General features: G+C 44.3%; 1 long non-coding RNA gene and 1 pseudogene across 1 annotated transcript in view; both read left to right on the forward strand.

The window, feature by feature from the left end:
- Window positions 1-21491, forward strand: part of LOC126203666 (uncharacterized) — a 494971-nt gene that overhangs the window by 352570 nt on the left and 120910 nt on the right. The window lies entirely within an intron of this gene.
- LOC126204591 (5S ribosomal RNA) lies at window positions 7629-7746 on the forward strand (annotated as a pseudogene).

Raw genomic sequence — 21491 nt, forward strand, 5'->3', positions numbered from 1 at the left:
GATTCTGCTGCCAGCACTGTGGGCCACTGGGGGTCCTGCTACAAATCTTTCTACGGACGGCACTCAAGCGTGACATACGCGTAGGAGCTGAATCCCCACACAACTACCTTTCTTTGCGTAATCAGTATTGACAGGTGTCATGAGTTTACTTCATCCAACATCCTGAATAATCTATTTCTGAAACAAATTCGAATTACTGTGGTCCCTGCAATTCTGTACTTTCTACTGTTTCTTCTAGACCCAAGGATAGATGTCAAAGCAATTTTTTTTCCTATAACCAGCCTTTTGTTCTGAGGGTAGTTTTCCATAAACGTTAAAGAATGCAAGAACACATAGGAAAAACGATGTGGCTCGCAGTCTGACCAGTTGCCTGAACTTCGTTGGAGCCGCTGACAGTAGACATGTCGTTGTGATGATGGTCTGCTAACTGAAGACTGGATTGACGCAACTCTCCGCTCCAGTCTTATCTTATGCATGACTCTTCATAATTCCACAACTACTTCAAACAACAATTATTTGAAGCCTTGTTCTCCCTCCACAATTTTTATCCTCCACCCACCCCCAACACACACACACACACACACACACACACACACTAACACACTAACACACACACACACTTTATCCACCATCAGCAAATTAGCTACTTTCATTCTTTCATTGATCGCTCAGGTGTGTCCTCTCGACTGATCCCTTCTTTTAGTCAAGATATCCGTAAATTTCTTTCCTTCCCATTTCGATTCAGTACCTTCTCATGAATTACTCGGCCTATCCAGCTAATCTTCAGCGTTCTTCTGTAGTTTTTTTGCAGTGAACACATAGTGTGTAGCGGGGCGATTACTCAGTTGTAGAAATAATTTAAAAGCCAAGATCGCTTAAGTACTGTTTACTGGATAACCGTTTTCAACACAGTAAAGGTCCCATCATCGGATCGGATTGTAGATTAACATTTATAAACCATTTGGATATAACGATACATGAGGCAGACCAGCTGTTATAAAATCATTGTCACAAAAATTAAAAACAACTGCTCACCTGGTCATTCTTTTCCATAAGATATGTAAAACCGAAGTCACAAGATAAAACTATTTGCTACATTAAGAAACAACTGTTCTCTTGGTCTCATGGAAAAGAATGACCAGGAGAGCAGTTGTTTCTTCATTTTTGTGACAATGATTTTATATCAGCTGGTCTGCCTCGTGTATCGTTATATCCAAATGTTAATCTACTATCAGATCCGATGATGGCATCTTTACTGTGTTGAAACTGGTTGTCCAGTAAACAGTATTTAGGCGATCTTGGCTTTTAAATTATTTCTACAACAGTGTGGTCACGCCACTACACACTATATGTTCACTGCAAAAAACTGCAGAAGAGAACGTTGACGATTAGCTGGATAGACCGAGTATTTAATGGACTCCAAAAAATACTGCGAATGTTGTGTTGAAGGCTTTGTGTCGAGTGTGTCGACCACAGTGTACTTTTACTAAAATGAAGCATTATTGGATTTGGCGAAAAACTGAACAGTGGTTCATCTCATATCCAGAAACTGTGAAACAGGAGGTTGTCCTGCAGTGTCAAGAAACAACGAATGTCAAGAAACAAGGATAGGATTTGAAGCTAACGGCAGTACCGTCAAATGGGGTTTGCCACAGCGTCCTGTTCTGGGTTCAATTGTTTTTGTTGATAATTACTGATGACACAAAACAATACGACTACCCACAGCAACATTGAATGCCGGCTGGTGGGAGTGTGTTCGCTCGGCACGGAAAGAAAACCATACAGCGTGTTTCAGCTGCCCCTACCGCTGTTGTTTTATGCAATTCACAATTTTATATCCGACCTTCAAAAGCCACGCCTGAGATTTTCATGTACACTCGTACGCTACGAGCGAACTATGTAGGCCTAAAAAATGAACAAGACCTTTTTGTTGGAAATTTAATTTAGCAAAATTTTTTACTGGGTTACGCTTTCGCTGGAGTCCGCGGTTTTCCAGTTATTCAAGAGAAACGTTAGCAAAGAGACCTTCAAACGCACTCCCACCCCTAACTCCACACTCATCCCTCACCAGTCAGGATTTCTAGTATGTTGTTAGTGGGACTCCCTACCGCTATTGTACGAAATTTTCCGACTATATGAACTGTTCCCGACATTCGAACGTTTTTCGTCTCTATTGATTGGGCTATTATGCCTCCCGTATAGTCGGCTATGTCGTTCACATTATTAACTTAAACGAGTCCATGAGGTTCAAATTAAAATGGCTCTAAGCACGATGGGACTTAACATCTGAAGTCATCCGTCCCCTCGACTTAGAACTGCTTAAACCTAACTAGCTTAAGGACATCACACACATCCATGCTCGAGGACGGATTCGAACCTGCGACCGTAGCAGCAGCGCTGTTCCGGACTGAAGCGCCTAGAACTGCTCGGCCACAGAGACCGGCTGCCCATGAGGGTAATGAAAGAAAAAGACTTGTAAATGTTACGCCAAAACCAATTACGTTTCCAGTTCGATCCAAAAAATGGCTCTGAGCACTATGGGACTCAACTGCTGTGGTCATTAGTCCCCTAGAACTTAGAACTACTTCAACCTAACTAACCTAAGGACATCACACACATCCATGCCCGAGGCAGGATTCGAACCTGCGACCGTAGCAGAGTTCGATCCAAACTTAACCCTTACAAGTATAGTAGTTCCACAATCAGAATACCTGCCGAACACAACGATGTAATTTATTATTTTATTCTGCTAAAATCCACAAAATTGTTTGCCAAAATTTATTCAAACGTCAATTTTACAGTTTGTAAGTGATGGACTAAGCCGGTGGCGTAATGAGGCCAGTGAATGAAGACCAAAGAAGTTCGAATGTGAGTCGGAGTTTTTGTACGGTGGTAGGAGAGAATGCCATCAACCACATATTAGAAATCCTGGTCACAAAATTTAACCACATTAAATTTTCTAGGAAAAGGTCCTGTCCATTTTTTCTGCAGGATTAACAGTTTACGCGTAGCAAGCGAGGGAATCTGAAAATCTCGCACATGGTTTTTGGAGGCCAGATGCCGAATTGAAGATTGCATAAAACGACATCGGTACGAGCAACTGAATCTCCCTGTATAAACGGAGCAGAGACGAATGACATTCTAGCGTCCGGACGGGCTGAAAGTGGGGAAATCCACTGACATAAGCGATTTGACAAAGAGCATATTGTTATACCCTGGCAACTGGCAATAAGCTTCTCAGAAACGACGAATCTGATGCTTGTTCGCGTGCTACTGTCGTGATCATCCATGGAAATTAGCTGAAGGACCGTGAAACCGCGAGTAGGAGGCAAGATTTTGGACGTCAACGCCTCGTCACAGCACGTGAAGATTGGAGACTTGCCCTCCCTGTGTCTCGGAGCACACCGTCTAACGCACATTGTTGAACATGGGGCTTCGCAGCAGACGAGATTTGTGTGTCCCTCTGTTGGGCCAACGACATCGCCTGTTACTACTCCAGTGGGCACGAGACCATGGATCAATGAAAACATATGGCCTGGTCGAATGAATCACTTCATGCAACCCCAGAGTCGTGAAAAACAATCTCTGTCGGAACTAACTGTGAAATAGATCCATCCTTAATCCATTCGTGGCCAGCGGGACATATGCTCCCACAAAGAAATTTTTGCCCTTGAATTCACAGGGATATGAAAGTGCCATATCTGTGTGGTGTGCGATTTAGCGTTGAACGTGTCAAATGTTTGGCGCCAACGGGCTCATTGTTTGCCACCTAATGCATGAGACATCCCTTAACTGTTTCGAGTGCATTATGTGCCCTGTGGTGGCTTTAGGTAATTTTTTTCGTGTCTGCAATAGATAAGCTCTATAAAGGCATTTATTATCTTTTTCACAATGTTCGCTAGTAATATCAGATTTGTAAACATATTTATTGATGATACACTTTTAAATTAGTTTATCGGTTTTGCCTTATGGCTAGTGTGAGTGGAGAATTTCTGTGTGTACTTTTTATAATGTTTAATTTTTTCGTTCATATACAGGGTTATTCTAATTGATGGACCCATTTTCAATCGTATTTATTAAAGTACAAATCCAAAATGAACAAGATTTATATCAATGAAAAGAGGAAGTTTCAAAGTTTTTGTATCATAATGTTTGAAATCAATTTAATAATCTGCAATAATTTGTAATTAACTCATCATCATCATCATCATTTAAGACTGATTATGCCTTTCAGCGTTCAGTCTGGAGCATAGCCCCCCTTATAAAATTCCTCCATGATCCCCTATTCAGTGCTAACATTGGTGCCTCGTCTGATGTTAAACCTATTACTTCAAAATCATTCTTAACCGAATCCAGGTACCTTCTCCTTGGTCTTCCCCGACTCCTCCTACCCTCTACTGCTGAACCCATGAGTCTCTTGGGTAACCTTGCTTCTCCCATGCGTGTAACATGACCCCACCATCTAAGCCTGTTCGCCCTGACTGCTACATCTATAGAGTTCATTCCCAGTTTATCTTTGATTTCCTCATTGTGGAAACCCTCCTGCCATTGTTCCCATCTACTAGTACCTGCAATCATCCTAGCTACTTTCATATCCGTAACCTCAACCTTGTTGATAAGGTAACCTGAATCCACCCAGCTTTCGCTCCCATACAACAAAGTTGGTTGAAAGATTGAACGGTGCACAGAAAACTTAGTCTTGGTACTGACTTCCTTCTTGCAGAAGAGAGTAGATCGTAGCTGAGCGCTCACTGCATTAGCTTTGCTATACCTCGCTTCCAGTTCTTTCACTATGTTGCCATCCTGTGAGAATATGAGAATATGCATCCTAAGTACTTGAAACCGTCCACCTGTTGTAACTTTGTTCCTCCTATTTGGCACTCAACCGGTTTATATTTCTTTCCCACTGACATTACTTTCGTTTTGGAGATGCTAATCTTCATACCATAGTCCTTACATTTCTGATCTAGCTCTGAAATATTACTTTGCAAACTTTCAATCGAATCTGCCATCACAACTAAGTCATCCACATATGTGAGACTGCTTATTTTGTGTTCACATATCTTAATCTCACCCAGCCAGTCTATTGTTTTCAACATATGATCCATAAATAATATGAACAACAGTGGAGACAGGTTGCAGCCTTGTCTTACCCCTGAAACTACTCAGAACCATGAACTCAATTTACCGTCAACTCTAACTGCTGACTGACTGTCCATGTAAAGACCTTTAATTGCATGCAAAAGTTTGGCTCCTATTCCATAATCTCGTAGAACAGACAATAACTTTCTCCTAGGAACCCGGTCATATGCCTTTTCTAGATCTATAAAGCATAGATACAATTCCCTGTTCCACTCATAACATTTCTCCATTATTTGCCGTAAGCTAAAGATCTGGTCCTGACAACCTCTAAGGGGCCTGAACCCACACTGATTTTCATCCAGTTGGTCCTCAACTAATACTCGCACTTTCCTTTCAACAATACCTGAGAAGATTTTACCCACAACGCTGATTAAAGAGATACCTCTGTAGTTGTTACAATCTTTTCTGTTTCCATGTTTAAAGATTGGTGTGATTACTGTTTTTGTCCAGTCTGATGGAACCTGTCCCGACTCCCAGGCCATTTCAATTATCCTGTGTAGCCATTTAAAACCTGACATTCCACTGTATTTGATTAGTTCCGGCTTAATTTCATCCACCCCAGCTGCTTTATTGACTGCAATCTATTGACCATTTTCTCCACTTCCTCAAATGTGATCATATTTCCATCATCATTCCTATCCCATTCTAATTCGAAATATGAAACATTACTGATCGCATTTTCACCTACATTGAGCAACTCTTCAAAATATTCCCTCCATCTGCCGAAGGCATCCACAGGATTCACCAGCAGTTTTCCTGACCTGTCCAAAATACTTGTCATTTCCTTCTTACCTCCCTTTCGAAGACTGCTAATTACTCTCCAGAATGGTTTTCCAGCAGCTTGACCCATAGTCTCCAACCTGTTTCCAAAGTCTTCCCAAGGTTTCTTCTTGGATGCTGCAATCATTTGTTTGGCTTTGTTTCTTTCTTCAACATAACTTTCTCTGTCAACCTGACTTCTAGTATGTAGTCATTTTCGATAGGTCTTCTTTTTCCTTTTACAGGCTGCCTTGACCGTGTCATTCCACCAAGCTGTTTGCTTCATCCTACTTTTCACACTACTGTTCCAAGACATTCTTAGCTACTTCTAGTACTGTGTCCCTGTACCTTGTCCATTCCTTTTCCAATGACTGTAATTGACTACATTCAACTAACTGGTACCTTTCTGAGATCGCTGTTATGTACTTGTGCCTGATTTCCTTATCCTGAAGTTTCTCCACTCTTATCCTCCTGCATATGGACCTGACCTCCTGCAGTTTCGGCCTCACAATCCCAATTTCATTGCAGATTAAATAATGATCAGTGTCATCAACGAATCCCCTGAATACATGTGTGTCCCTCACAGCCTTCCTGAATTCCTGATCTGTTATTATATAGTCAATGACAGATCTGGTTCCCCTGCCTTCCCAAGTATATCGGTGAATGTTCTTATGTTTAAAAAAGGAGATTATGATTACTAAGCCCATACTGGCACAGAAATCCAAGAGTTGTTTCCCGCTCCTGTTGGCCTCCATATCCTCTCCAAATTTACCCATAACCTTTTCATACCCATCTGTTCGATTTCCAATCCTGGCGGTAAAATCACCCAAGAGCAGAACACTGTCCTTGTCCTTTACTCTAACAACTACATCACTGAGTGCCTCATAAAAACTATCCATCTTATCTTGATCTGTCCCTTCACAATGCGAATATACTGACACAATCCTAATTTTCTTGTTAGACACTGTGAAATCTATCCACATCAGTCGTTCATTTACATACCTTATTGCAACTACGCTGGGTTCCATTTCTTTCCTGATGTAAAGCCCTACACCCCATTGTGCTATTCCTGCTTTGACTCCCGACAGGTAGACCTTGTATTCTCCCACTTCCTCTTGTTTCTCACCCCTTACCCGAATGTCACTAACAGCTAAAACGTCCAGTCCCATCTTACTTGCAGCCTCTGCCAGCTCTACCTTCTTCCCAGTGTAGCCCCCATTGATATTAATAGCTCCCCATCTCATTACCATTTGTCTGCCAAGTCGTATCTTAGGAGTCCCTGGTTTGTCAGTTAGAGGTGGGACTCCGTCACCTCCAAAGGTCCAAGGCATTTTGCTCTGATTGTTTCCAGCATCATATTTAAAGTACCAGGGAAGCAGGTTGCTAGCCTTACTTGCCCCGAGTCCCATTGGGTTTTACCCCTAACGGCTGAGGGACTAACCGGTGGATTTGGTAGTCTTTGCCGTATGAGCACAAAGGTGACCACGACTCAGAATATGTCAGAGATGCCCAGCCTTATTCCAAAGTAACTGGTATCCCGACTGTCGGGACCACTTACTTGGCCACTCATACGTTGCCCGTGGTTCATGAACTAGGACATGACTACAGGAACCCACACCATGAACCACTTGTAATTAATTAGGCAAGGCTGTTGCCAATTATTAAACAATTATTAAAACTAATTAATTAAATTGTAATTAATTAGTGTTAATGATTATTTAATAACTGGCAACGGCCTTGCCGTAGTGGATACACCGGTTCCCGTGAGATCACCGAAGTTAAGCGCTGTCGGGCGTGGTCGGCACATGGATGGGTGACCATCCGGGCCGCCATGCGCTGTTGCCATTTTTCGGGGAGCACTCAGCCTCGTGATGCCAAGTGAGGAGCTACTCGACCGAATAGTAGCGGCTTCGGTCAAGAAAACCATCTTATGACCGGGAGAGCGGTGTGCTGACCTTACGCCCCTCCTATTCGCGACCTCCACTGAGGATGACACGGCGGTCGGATGGTACCGGTAGGCCACTCGTGGCCTGAAGACGGAGTGCTTATAATTATTTAATAATTACGAATGTGATAAATGTTCAATATGGCCACCGTTGGCTGCACAGCAAACATGGACGCGGTATCCAAACTCGTCCCACACACACGAAAGTATATCTGCTGTTACTGAGTGCACGGCAGCAGTGATCTGGTGCCGCAGACGTTTCAGCGTAGTTGGTAGAGGCGGTACGTAAACAGCTTCCTTCACATAACCCCATAAGATATAGTCACAGGGTGTGAGATCAGGAGATCTCGGTGGCCAGAAGTGCATAGCCAGGTCCTCAAGTCCCCTGCGACCGATCCAGCACTGAGGAAGGGAGTCATTCAGAAAGCGTCACACGTTATGGTGCCAATGCGGCGGAGCTCCATCCTGTTGGAAAATGAAGTCCTGGGAAACTTCCATAACTTGAGGGAACAGCCATTATTCCAACATGTCCAGGTACGTGAGTCCCGTTACAGTTCTTTCTGCAAAGAAAAATGGTACTTAAACCTTTATACGTACAGGATACTGCACAGAACACGTTGATCTTCCGTGAGTCTTTCGTGTTGCAATGGTGATTGTGGATTTTCCAAACTCCATATGCGAACATTGTGTCTGTTGACTTTTCCACTAATGTGGAAACGTCGCTTCATCGCTAAAAATTACACACTGTAGAAATGCATCATCCTCAACCTTTGCTAGCACATAACCACAAAATGCGAGACGCTTCCTTTTGTCAATCGGGTTGAGAGTCTGCACAAGTTGTAATCGGTGGGACTTGCATAGCAAACGCCGTCTCAGAACTTTCCATACACTTTGTTGGGGTATTCTAAGTTCTCGACTGGCTCTATTTGTAGACTTACTGGGGCTGCGCAAAAAACGTTCTTGAATCCGTCAGACATCATCCTCTGGCACACGCAGTCGGCCTGTGCTTTTTCCTTTGCACACACTCCCAGTCCGTTTAAATTGCTTAAACCAACGGCTAATGCTTTTGCGAGTTGGTGGTTGAATACCGAATTTTGTACGAAACGTGCGCTACTCTGCAATTTGCGATTCACTTTTCGCGAACTCAGGAACGCAGAAAACCTTGCGTTCCACAGTCGCCGTCTCACTCACAACTGACAGTGAAACGGAATGATGGCCCTGTTTCCGGCGAACTCTACCGGCTGCTTTTGAAACCATCACCTCTGCCCTCTGCCGCTCGTCAAAGACTTTGAAACTTCCTGTTTTCATTGGTATAAAGCTTGTTCATTCTGGATTTGTACTGAAAAACATACGAAGTTTTGTAAATGGGTCCATCATTTATAATGACCCTATATTTTATACGGTGCTGTAATCTCCTTTCATTTCCCTTGATCTCATATGAAACGCAAAATCTTCCAAACGTCTGGTTTGTTTTCTGTTATGCATGCTTGATTTCCACTTCTCTTTATATTTCTCCAAGTTGAAAGCTGCATTACAAATGCATGGCAATAAGAAGCTGAGCTGGTAACCTTTTCCACCATTAGTGTTGTTCCACATGATGTAACTGTTTACAGTTGCAACGTAAAAAAGTAAATGAAGAAGATGATCCCGCCATTTGAGTGATCTGCTGCGCCATTAATACTGTTCCACATGATGTAGCCGTTTACTGTTTCAACGTACAAAAGTAAATAAAGAAGATGATTCCACCGTTTTAGTAATCTTCTGCCGACAGCATATCTTTCTCTCCGCTGTTCGAACCGCTCTACAGCTCCCATTACAGTTGCGTACTGTGGTATGGATGCGTGGCAGGATATAGCTGATGTTGTACCATCTCTGTTTCTTTTCTAGTGATCAGTCTTATATCTTCTGGTTGGTGAGAAGTTGATCAAACTGTAACTGTTTTATTATCTTGCCATTTTATAGGAGATATGCACCCTTTTGTACATATGACAATCTGCGATTATGTGCAGTTGGAAAACATTTTGCAGCAAGGAGCACAAGGAGGCGATGCAGACAATGCAGCACATGGAAGCAAGAAATAAGGAATAAATTCATATGACTAATGCAAAGTACCACTATGTATTCAGCAATGTTTGGAAAAATTTCATAAAAATGTTAAGCAGTGAATAAATACAATTTTTGACATAATAATGGTACTTGGTTTCTGCTTTTTGCAGTTCCTAATCCCTTGTAAAAAAATATTATTTTGTATCCCGCTGGACTCGATGAGGAATAAATCTAGGGAACCATTTACTCCTGCTCGAGTCCAAGGGATTGTAAACAAGTCCCACTGAAAATAATTATGGACAGTATACAACAATCGAAATATAGAAACATGGGCTGATTCAGTATCCATTTCAAGAGCAGGAAACGTATTTCATAGTGACATGAGAATTTTAATTAATTTGGCAATGAAAGGGTTAAGGGTTAAGAGACAGTGTTGGATTAAATGTGCACAACGGATTAAATCAACGTATTATATCTCTTAAAAAATAATGTAACTACACTCCTGGAAATGGAAAAAAGAACACATTGACACCGGTGTGTCAGACCCACCATACTTGCTCCGGACACTGCGAGAGGGCTGTACAAGCAATGATCACACGCACGGCACAGCGGACACACCAGGAACCGCGGTGTTGGCCGTCGAATGGCGCTAGCTGCGCAGCATTTGTGCACCGCCGCCGTCAGTGTCAGCCAGTTTGCCGTGGCATACGGAGCTCCATCGCAGTCTTTAACACTGGTAGCATGCCGCGACAGCGTGGACGTGAACCGTATGTGCAGTTGACGGACTTTGAGCGAGGGCGTATAGTGGGCATGCGGGAGGCCGGGTGGACGTACCGCCGAATTGCTCAACACGTGGGGCGTGAGGTCTCCACAGTACATCGATGTTGTCGCCAGTGGTCGGCGGAAGGTGCACGTGCCCGTCGACCTGGGACCGGACCGCAGCGACGCACGGATGCACGCCAAGACCGTAGGATCCTACGCAGTGCCGTAGGAGACCGCACCGCCACTTCCCAGCAAATTAGGGACACTGTTGCTCCTGGGGTATCGGCGAGGACCATTCGCAACCGTCTCCATGAAGCTGGGCTACGGTCCCGCACACCGTTAGGCCGTCTTCCGCTCACGCCCCAACATCGTGCAGCCCGCCTCCAGTGGTGTCGCGACAGGCGTGAATGGAGGGACGAATGGAGACGTGTCGTCTTCAGCGATGAGAGTCGCTTCTGCCTTGGTGCCAATGATGGTCGTATGCGTGTTTGGCGCCGTGCAGGTGAGCGCCACAATCAGGACTGCATACGACCGAGGCACACAGGGCCAACACCCGGCATCATGGTGTGGGGAGCGATCTCCTACACTGGCCGTACACCACTGGTGATCGTCGAGGGGACACTGAATAGTGCACGGTACATCCAAACCGTCTTCGAACCCATCGTTCTACCATTCCTAGACCGGCAAGGGAACTTGCTGTTCCAACAGGACAATGCACGTCCGCATGTATCCCGTGCCACCCAACGTGCTCTAGAAAGTGTAAGTCAACTACCCTGGCCAGCAAGATCTCCGGATCTGTCCCCCATTGAGCATGTTTGGGACTGGATGAAGCGTCGTCTCACGCGGTCTGCACGTCCAGCACGAACGCTGGTCCAACTGAGGCGCCAGGTGGAAATGGCATGGCAAGCCGTTCCACAGGACTACATCCAGCATCTCTACGATCGTCTCCATGGGAGAATAGCAGCCTGCATTGCTGCGAAAGGTGGATATACACTGTACTAGTGCCGACATTGTGCATGCTCTGTTGCCTGTGTCTATGTGCCTGTGGTTCTGTCAGTGTGATCATGTGATGTATCTGACCCCAGGAATGTGTCAATAAAGTTTCCCCTTCCTGGGACAATGAATTCACGGTGTTCTTATTTCAATTTCCAGGAGTGTATTTATTTAGAGGAAACACTCTCTTAGTAAATTTGTTTGTCCTTTGATTTATCGTGATCTGTTACTGATTTTTAGTGAAGTTAGTGTTTACGTTTAGCTTTCAAAAAAATACAAAAGAGATATAATAAGCAAAATAATGAATTTCGTAGGTTGCCAATTACGTATTGTACCTGGTTTTACCGAGCGCCAGGCTCCCTACAAATTACTGTAAATGCAATAGCGTAGTATTACTCAGCTCCAGTTCACTATCACAGAAAATAGACAAGTTTTAATAAAATTATTTCACTGGATTCCTTCAATTAATCTCACTGAATATTTTAACATAATTTCTTCCGCTCCGGCTATCAGACATTGTGCTGTGAAAAAATATTTTTAAATGTACCGCGTAATGGTGGCTAATTGTTAACAGTCAGAGATCACTGTTACTCGCTCCGCAGCAGCTGGAAACATGCTAAATAATTTTCATTAAATATTCTTTTCATAAGATAAATGTGGCGTAGGTTATTGAAATAACACACGGAGATCACTTTATACTAATATATTCTTACTAGGACACAGTTTACACCATTAAATATTTGCAATTACGTTACGACAGAAACAAATGCTAGCGCAGCACAATAGCTTGCGTACCTTATTCCAGCTAACACCAGAACAAGACAGACTAGACAGAAGAATGAGCACTGCATTGTATTTTATACTCTTACAAAGATAATCACATTATAATCTCATACAATAAAAATGTCTTTTCTGCATTATCGATCTATATTGTATATTTTTACAGTTAGTGTTATTACCTTTCGCAGATAAATCAATGTTTGCAATTCATTTTGAGTCACATACAGTCATTTTTATTTATGTTTCACCTCAATAATGGTGAATTTTGCAAAAGGGACACTACAAACGCATAAGAAGTTTTTCGCCCTAGCAGCTAAGTTGGGGTATTCATAATTCTTTTATTCAAAAACATATATGACAATAGTGGGTTTACGAACTACGTTATTCAAAAGCATGAGTTGCTTGACTGAAAGTTGAAATGCACAAAAAATGAAAAAGACATAACACGAAACTACACAGTGCGCAGTTAAATATTCACTATGATGAAACTGAGATAATTCAAATAACAGTTGGTAAACAATTGCTGAGGAACTGGAATTTGCTAAACGCCATCTCCCTTCCATAATGAATTTACCGCAGCCGGCCTGCACGTTAGTTAACATTGATTGTGTGGGTCGAAAGAGAAAATGAAGTTGTCCTTGCAACTGTGACAATACTGCATGGGAAGGCTAAACCGAAAATGATGGCGAGTTCGGTTTATTGCGAAAATTTTAGGAAAATGTGGTTCCTCTGTAATGGAGATCGCATATTGGACTCTAGTGAACCCATTGTTGAGTACAGCTCGAGTGCGTGTATCCGCACCAGGTCGGTTAAAGGAAGATATTGAATCAATTCAGAGGCCGGCTTCTACATTTTTTTGCCGGTAGTTTCGAACAACAGCAAATATTACGGAGATCCTTCGGGAACTGTAATTGGAGTCCCTAGTGGGAAGGTGACATCCTTTTCGAGGAGAACTATTAAGAAAATTTTGATAACCGGCATTTGAGGCTGACAGCAGAGTGATTGTACTGCTGCCAACGTACATCTCACGTAAAGACCACTAAGATACGATCGTAGAGATTTGGGCTCCTGCGGAAGCGTATAGAGTGTCATTTTTCCCTCGCTCTATTTTCTCATGTTGATGTTGATGATGATTTGCTAAGTTGCGTTCGTCCAAACGTGGCGGTGTTGCAAGTTGTTCTCACCATACTAGCCGATGTAACGGGAGCAGGCCAGCTAAATGCACACCTAGAAGAGCTTCGCTGTGAATTCGAACACCGACTCCGTCAGTCTCCACTGCGGAGAAGAGTAGCTTTCGAACTCTGCCGTTCCGTTTGAGAGGAAAGCCAGCCGTCTTCTATCGCCTCGGAAGCCAGAGCCCCCCTTTCTCGTTCCGCGTCCCAGGCCTGACAACTTTCTTAGGACGAAGATTGTGTGCATTTCATGCCTAAAAAAATTTGTCTACCAGTCCTTCAGTAGTTACATTTCCTCCACCAATTGCGTAATCGTTTTTTTGTTAAAAATCTCCCACCAGAAAATGGCAAAAACGTCAAGTCCAATAAACTCTCTTTGTGCCCCCCCCCCTCCCGCCCCCCCCCCCCTGTTCTCGAAAAAATCAACTCAGCAACTAAATCCTATAACCGTCTCACTACAAACACCTATCACTGGTCTTTCCAGCTGCTAGGACAGTTTTCTCTAACAGTGGGTTAAGAATTAAGAGAAGAAAGTAACTTCGTTCCCTTGCGACCCCCAGCTAGCCAGGTGCAAACTACAATTTTTTTTAGAGTCCTGTTTCCGTATATTTTAAGATGACTAAACGATGTCTATCTCATAGAATGCATCTTTGACACTCAAACTGTCGCTCCCTGCTTCACCGAATACCTCACTGTAGTACTACAGCATCCAGGATACTTTCCTCTAACATGGTAAAGGCCGTTCATTTTCCCAGCAGGACTGTGGCCTCTTTTAATGTGTCTGCCGCCTTGGCTCATTGTTCGAGAACGGCCTGTGGCATGTTAGAGAAAGGTGCCCTGAAAGCTTTAGTACTACAGTGAGGTATAACGTGAAGCAGGGAGCGGCAGTTTGGGTGCAAAAGATACATTCTCTGAGGTAGACATCTCAGCCATTTTAAAATATACGGAAACAGGACTCTAAAAGAAATTGTAAGTTGCTCTTGGCTGGCAGGGGGTTATCACAATTCACAGAAAGCTGACAAGAGAATTTAAAAACAGAAAAATATTTACATTACTACATACAATAAATCATGCGGATATGTAAGCCACAGTACTACTACAGACAACTGCACAGAATAGGAGTGTGCAAAGTGCAGCCTTTCAACTTAGATTTGAAATTGTGACATATAACACTCAATTTTTGTTCCAGCTGTAACTGGATCCATACTGATAATCAAAAAACCTGTCGATTAGTGGCTACATCTCTGTAAGGTGCTTAAAGAAATTTTATCCGTATGTGAATTGTTGTTACCATCTAGTGTTCACTGAATTACTGCATCAGAACATTTTGAATGATTTCGCATTCATCATCATCCTGGACAGTTTCCAGCCACTGGCTGGGTCTGTCGGGAACACAAGCCTCTGCATCGTGTTCTGTCTTTCCACCATTCCCCCTCTTCCACCTTCGTCCAGTTCTCACCTCTTCTCGTCACACATTCCTTCACTCCCTTCACCCATCTATCTCTTGGTCTTCCTCTGGGCCTCTTCCCCTCCAGTTGCAGATCAAACATCCTCTTTGGAATTCTTCCCTCATCCATTCTCTTCATGTGTCCATACCACTGCAGTCTTGATTTTTCTATCCTGTCCTGTACTGGTTCCTCCTTTAGTCTTTCCCTCACATACACATTTCGCAATCTGTCTCGTCTTGTTACTCTCAACCTGCTCCTCTGGAACTTCATTTCACTAGCCTGTATTCTACTTTTGTCGCTTTTGTGCATTACCCATGTCTCACTTCCGTATGTCAATATGGGGACAAAGTAGGTTCGGTATATAATTCCCTTGGATTTCTGTGGCACCTCCTTGCTCCAAATAAGCCCCCTAATGCATTTGTAGAACTGCGCTGCTTTTCTGCACCTTTCATTTATTTCCATTGCGTTTCCCCCCTTACTTTCAATCATGCTTCCCAGGTACTTGAAGTTCTCTACCACTTGTAGTTTTTCCCCTCCACAAGTTATATCCACATTTGGCCTATTCTTCTTCCTTGTTGTGACAATTATTTCACTTTTCTTTGCAGAGAAATGCATTCCATATTGTGCTGCCGTTGCCTTCCATACATCTAACTGCTCTTGCACATCCTTCTCGCAATTTCCCCATAACATCAGGTCATCGGCAAAAAGCACTGCTTTCATTTTATGATCTCCAATTGCATCTGATACTTGCTGTAGGATTTCATCCATAACAATAATAAACAATAAAGGCGAAAGTGCACATCCCTGTCGCAGCCCATTTTCCAGCTTGAACCATGCAGTACGTTCCCTCCCCACTTTCACACAACTCTCACTTCCCTCATACATTTTTCTGACTTTTCGTGTTATCTCTTCATTTATCCCTTTTGCGTTCAGCACATCCCAGAGCTTGTCCCTACAGATACTGTCATACGCCTTCTCAATATCTAAAAAGGCCATGATTAAATCCTTCCCGTACTCATAGTGCCTTTCCTGCAGTTGCCTTACCGCAAATATGAGGTCCGTTGTTGATCTTCCCGGTCTGAAACCGTACTGCTCCTCTTGCAGTCTACTTTCAATACTGCTTCTTATTCTCTTCTCCAGGATCTTTTCATAGATTTTTCCACAGTGGCATAGCAGGGTGATTCCTCTGTAGTTCTCACATCTCCTTTTATCCCCTTTCTTGAAGATCGGGACTATAATTCCTTTCTTCCAATCCTCAGGAATTCTTTTCTCCTTCCACACCACCCTCAGCACTCTGTATAGCCACTGGGTTCCTACTACTCCTGCTGCTCGTATCATATCCACTGTTACTTCGTCCCAACCTGGTGCCTTGCCCCCTTTCATCCTCTTTATGGCTTCTTCCACTTCATTCCAAGTTAGATCATCAATTTCCCCACTATTATAATCGTCTGCTGCCTTAGGCTCTCCATCGCTGTTAGTTACCCGCTTGGCGGCATTCAACAGATCTTCAAAGTACTCCTTCCAAATTTTTTTGAGCTCATGCAGTTCCTCCATAACTCTTCCATTATTATCCATGATCCTCAGGCACTCGCTTCTGTCGTTCCTCTTATTTCTTACCATGGTGTAAAGTACTTTTTTGTTCCCTTCACTGTCCTCTTCTAACATTCTTGTCCATTTTTCCATCCACTTCTTCTTCTCCGCCCTTACTATGGTCTGTGCCGCTTTCTTGCTTTCCTTATATTTTACCCTAGCTTCCTCTGTTCGGGTCTGGAACCATTCTCTGAAGGCTTTGTTCTTTCGAAGTACTGCCTCTTTACATATGTTGTTCCACCATGGGGTTTCCTTACTTCTCCTCTTTGTGCTAGTTCTTCCGCACACAGTCTCAGCTGCCTCAACTAGAGCCCTCTTAAAATCTCCCCATTCTTCTTCCACTGTTCTCTGATCTTCCTTTGGCAGCTTCTTCCTGATCAGTGTCTGGTACTGGGTCCTCCGTTCATCCTCTTTCAGCATCCATGTCTTCAACCTTTTCTCCTGTATATGTTGCCCTCCTATCTTTTTTTCTCTCTCAGGGTGGCTACCAACAGCCGATGGTCACTGTCTAAGGCCTCAGATGGAATGACCTTAACATCTGTGAGGCTGATCACAAAACCCACGGAGCAGTAGAAGCTTTTGCATTTAATTACTAGACAGCGAAAATTATTCTTAAAGTAAAGATAGCAACATTTAGTTTCTGCAGAGGATCCTCAGCATAATGCTTCTAAGAGAGGTCCAACGGTACCGACCAACCGACTGCCTAACTGAATGCTGCGTCTTGTCCTCTTTCATGCAGACGATGCGTAGGACTCCAACCGCTTATATCTTTGCCGGCCATTTGCTGATTCTCAGAACACCTTGTCCATATTACTGTATATCAGTTATCTGCCAATAAATATTGTTGCCGTGCGGGGTAGCCGCGCGGTATTTGGCGCCTTGTCGCGGTCCGTGCGGCTCCCCACGTCGGAGGTTCGAGCCTCCCTCGGGCACGGGTGTGTGTATGTTGTCCATAGCGTAAGTTAGTTAAACTTAAATTAAATAGTGTGTAGGTTTAGGGACCGATGACCTCAGCAGTTTGGTCCCGTAAGACCTTACCACAAATTTCCAAAAAAATTTCCAATAAATATTGCAGGTGATTTTGTTTCTAATTGCAGACGACAGAAGTGTCACTGTGGAAGACATTGTGAGGAATATAAATAATTCCGAAAATGTTATTGTGGAAATTATCGGTAGCTTTTTAACAGATTGTATTCATTGTTCACTACAACGTGTGAATAGTGGCCGAAAGAGTCAGCCTTCAGGAAATGTGAAACGAAACGTGTCGTCCAGGACCGGATGTCACAAAGGGCGCAGATTCACCACGAGATGGGGAAACTCACAGCTGTCTATTGTCTATTGAGGCCTAAACGCTGTAGTGTGTGTGTGAGACAGACGAGAACCTACGTCATAGGGAAACCCAGTAGAAGGCATTTGTGGCCGAGGAGACGTAGCAGTGTTGAATATGGCGGACCTAAGATCGGCCATAAAGGGAAACATTTATGAAAACTATTTCATTCTGTAGTAATGCAGGGAATTAAGCCACAGTAATCTGAATCTGCCATCCTCCATAAATGTTCATGGTGATTCCAATAAAACTTGGGTATTGATCATATCTATAATAGTTTAGGATTTACTGTTAAAGGGAAATTACCAACTTTTATAACAAAGACCTGAATGCTAAAATCTTAACGCTTTGGTCGATCTTAATGGTCGATATTTCATATAGAAGTGCATCATCAAAATGACAAACGTTGTAAATATCAACTCTGTAACTTTATTTGTTTAGAAGATGTAGTAAATATAAATTATCAGTATTCTCAGTTAAGAATCAGATCATCATTTCCTCCACACAAAACACATTAAACGATGAAAGCGTGACACCTTACTGAATTATTAGGTAATATAATATTTGTCGTAAAGTGTAGTACATAATGGTTACTTTTGTTCTTTGTTTATTTATCAGAAAGCACGTTGGTGCAAGGCTACTTGCCGTGACATTCAAAGGTAAGAAGGAAATTGTATTGGTTTTATGTAAAAGAATGTAACTTTTATTATGTAATGGATATTATTGTTACTTTATTAAGAACGTAAAAGTGATCGAGCTTTGATTATTTAAATGTGTTGGCTCTGAGCACTATGGGACTTAACAGCAATGGTCATCAGTCCCCTAGAACTTAGAAATACTTAAACCTAACTAACCTAAGGACATCACACAACACCCAGTCATCACGAGGCAGAGAAAATCCCTGACCCCGCCGGGAATCGAACCCGGGACCCCGTGCTCGGGAAGCGAGGACGCTACCGCGAGACCACGAGCTGCGGACAAATGTGTTAAAATGTAAAATAATGAAGAATAAGGTGCAGCCAATCAGATGGACGGTTTTAGGGAAGGGAACTGCCCTAGTCAGTTGAGCGACGATGCTCGGCACGCGAGAGACGCGGCCGGAGACTGGCAGAGAGGGACAGTTCTGGTCTAGACGCCAAAGAGGACGGTTCAGATTGAGACGCGAAAGCGGACAGTCGGTCTTTAGGCAGCTAGGACGTGAAACGACCTAGAAAATTTCGCATTGTGTGGTATCGCGGGACTTAGTCTCTGAGCGGTGAGCAGCCGCGCGCCACGTGTGAACTCTCAACTTTTCGCATAGTTAACGAGATGGAGTAGTCAACTTGTATTTCGCGATGAGATTGTAAATTATCGAACTGTGTCAAATGGATATGCGCTCGTGTGTAATAGTAACTCTAAATACGATCATTCTCGCAACTAGTTTGCTTTGTGAATAAACATTATTCTAACCAAATCGCAACTGTGTGGCGTACATCATTTATGGGTGTTTAATTTAGTTCCTGATTTTACTGTTACTGTTATTATACACTCCTGGAAATTGAAATAAGAACACCGTGAATTCATTGTCCCAGGAAGGGGAAACTTTATTGACACATTCCTGGGGTCAGATACATCACATGATCACACTGACAGAACCACAGGCACATAGACACAGGCAACAGAGCATGCACAATGTCGGCACTAGTACAGTGTATATCCACCTTTCGCAGCAATGCAGGCTGCTATTCTCCCATGGAGACGATCGTAGAGATGCTGGATGTAGTCCTGTGGAACGGCTTGCCATGCCATTTCCACCTGGCGCCTCAGTTGGACCAGCGTTCGTGCTGGACGTGCAGACCGCGTGAGACGACGCTTCATCCAGTCCCAAACATGCTCAATGGGGGACAGATCCGGAGATCTTGCTGGCCAGGGTAGTTGACTTACACTTTCTAGAGCACGTTGGGTGGCACGGGATACATGCGGACGTGCATTGTCCTGTTGGAACAGCAAGTTCCCTTGCCGGTCTAGGAATGGTAGAACGATGGGTTCGAAGACGGTTTGGATGTACCGTGCACTATTCAGTGTCCCCTCGACGATCACCAGTGGTGTACGGCCAGTGTAGGAGATCGCTCCCCACCCCATGATGCCGGGTGTTGGCCCTGTGTGCCTCGGTCGTATGCAGTCCTGATTGTGGCGCTCACCTGCACGGCGCCAAACACGCATACGACCATCATTGGCACCAAGGCAGAAGCGACTCTCATCGCTGAAGACGACACGTCTCCATTCGTCCCTCCATTCACGCCTGTCGCGACACCACTGGAGGCGGGCTGCACGATGTTGGGGCGTGAGCGGAAGACGGCCTAACGGTGTGCGGGACCGTAGCCCAGCTTCATGGAGACGGTTGCGAATGGTCCTCGCCGATACCCCAGGAGCAACAGTGTCCCTAATTTGCTGGGAAGTGGCGGTGCGGTCCCCTACGGCACTGCGTAGGATCCTACGGTCTTGGCGTGCATCCGTGCGTCGCTGCGGTCCGGTCCCAGGTCGACGGGCACGTGCACCTTCCGCCGACCACTGGCGACAACATCGATGTACTGTGGAGACCTCACGCCCCACGTGTTGAGCAATTCGGCGGTACGTCCACCCGGCCTCCCGCATGCCCACTATACGCCCTCGCTCAAAGTCCGTCAACTGCACATACGGTTCACGTCCACGCTGTCGCGGCATGCTACCAGTGTTAAAGACTGCGATGGAGCTCCGTATGCCACGGCAAACTGGCTGACACTGACGGCGGCGGTGCACAAATGCTGCGCAGCTAGCGCCATTCGACGGCCAACACCGCGGTTCCTGGTGTGTCCGCTGTGCCGTGCGTGTGATCATTGCTTGTACAGCCCTCTCGCAGTGTCCGGAGCAAGTATGGTGGGTCTGACACACCGGTGTCAATGTGTTCTTTTTTCCATTTCCAGGAGTGATTGTCATATTAACTTCATACAATTTCGCAAACTTCCCATCAGCCAGACAATTTAACCAAAGGGTCACAAGTGTCTGATTTAGGGCGTGTAATGCGACACGTGCGGTTCAACCCCTAGACGAGTTTGAGCCAAGACATTTCGACGGGGCAGAACCTCATGTGAGCCCGAACATCGTTGGGATGTTAGCTCGCAAACGAAATGCAATGCGTACTGTTTTTGAGACGGAATTATCATAGAAACGAAATTTTACTGTCTCTGTGTGATGAACTAATCTGTAAAGTCAAACATTTTAAATTACTGATCGTGAAGGCAGACGAAAAGCCCACCAGCGGCCTTGCCGCACTGGTAACGCTGGTCTCGTCGGATCACCGAAGTTAAGCTCCGTCAGGCTTGGATAGCACTGGGATGGATGACCATCCGACTATACCGAGCGCTGTTGGCAAGTAGGCTGCACTCAGCCCTTGTGAGGTCAATTGAGGAGCTACCTGATTGGTAAGTAACGTCTGCACTCATGAAAACTGGGAACGGACGGGAGAGTTGTGTGCTGACCACTTGCCCTTCTACTGTATGTCCGCATCC

This window comes from Schistocerca nitens, chromosome 9 (genome assembly GCF_023898315.1).
Source record: "Schistocerca nitens isolate TAMUIC-IGC-003100 chromosome 9, iqSchNite1.1, whole genome shotgun sequence".
Taxonomy (NCBI): Eukaryota; Metazoa; Arthropoda; class Insecta; order Orthoptera; family Acrididae; genus Schistocerca; species Schistocerca nitens.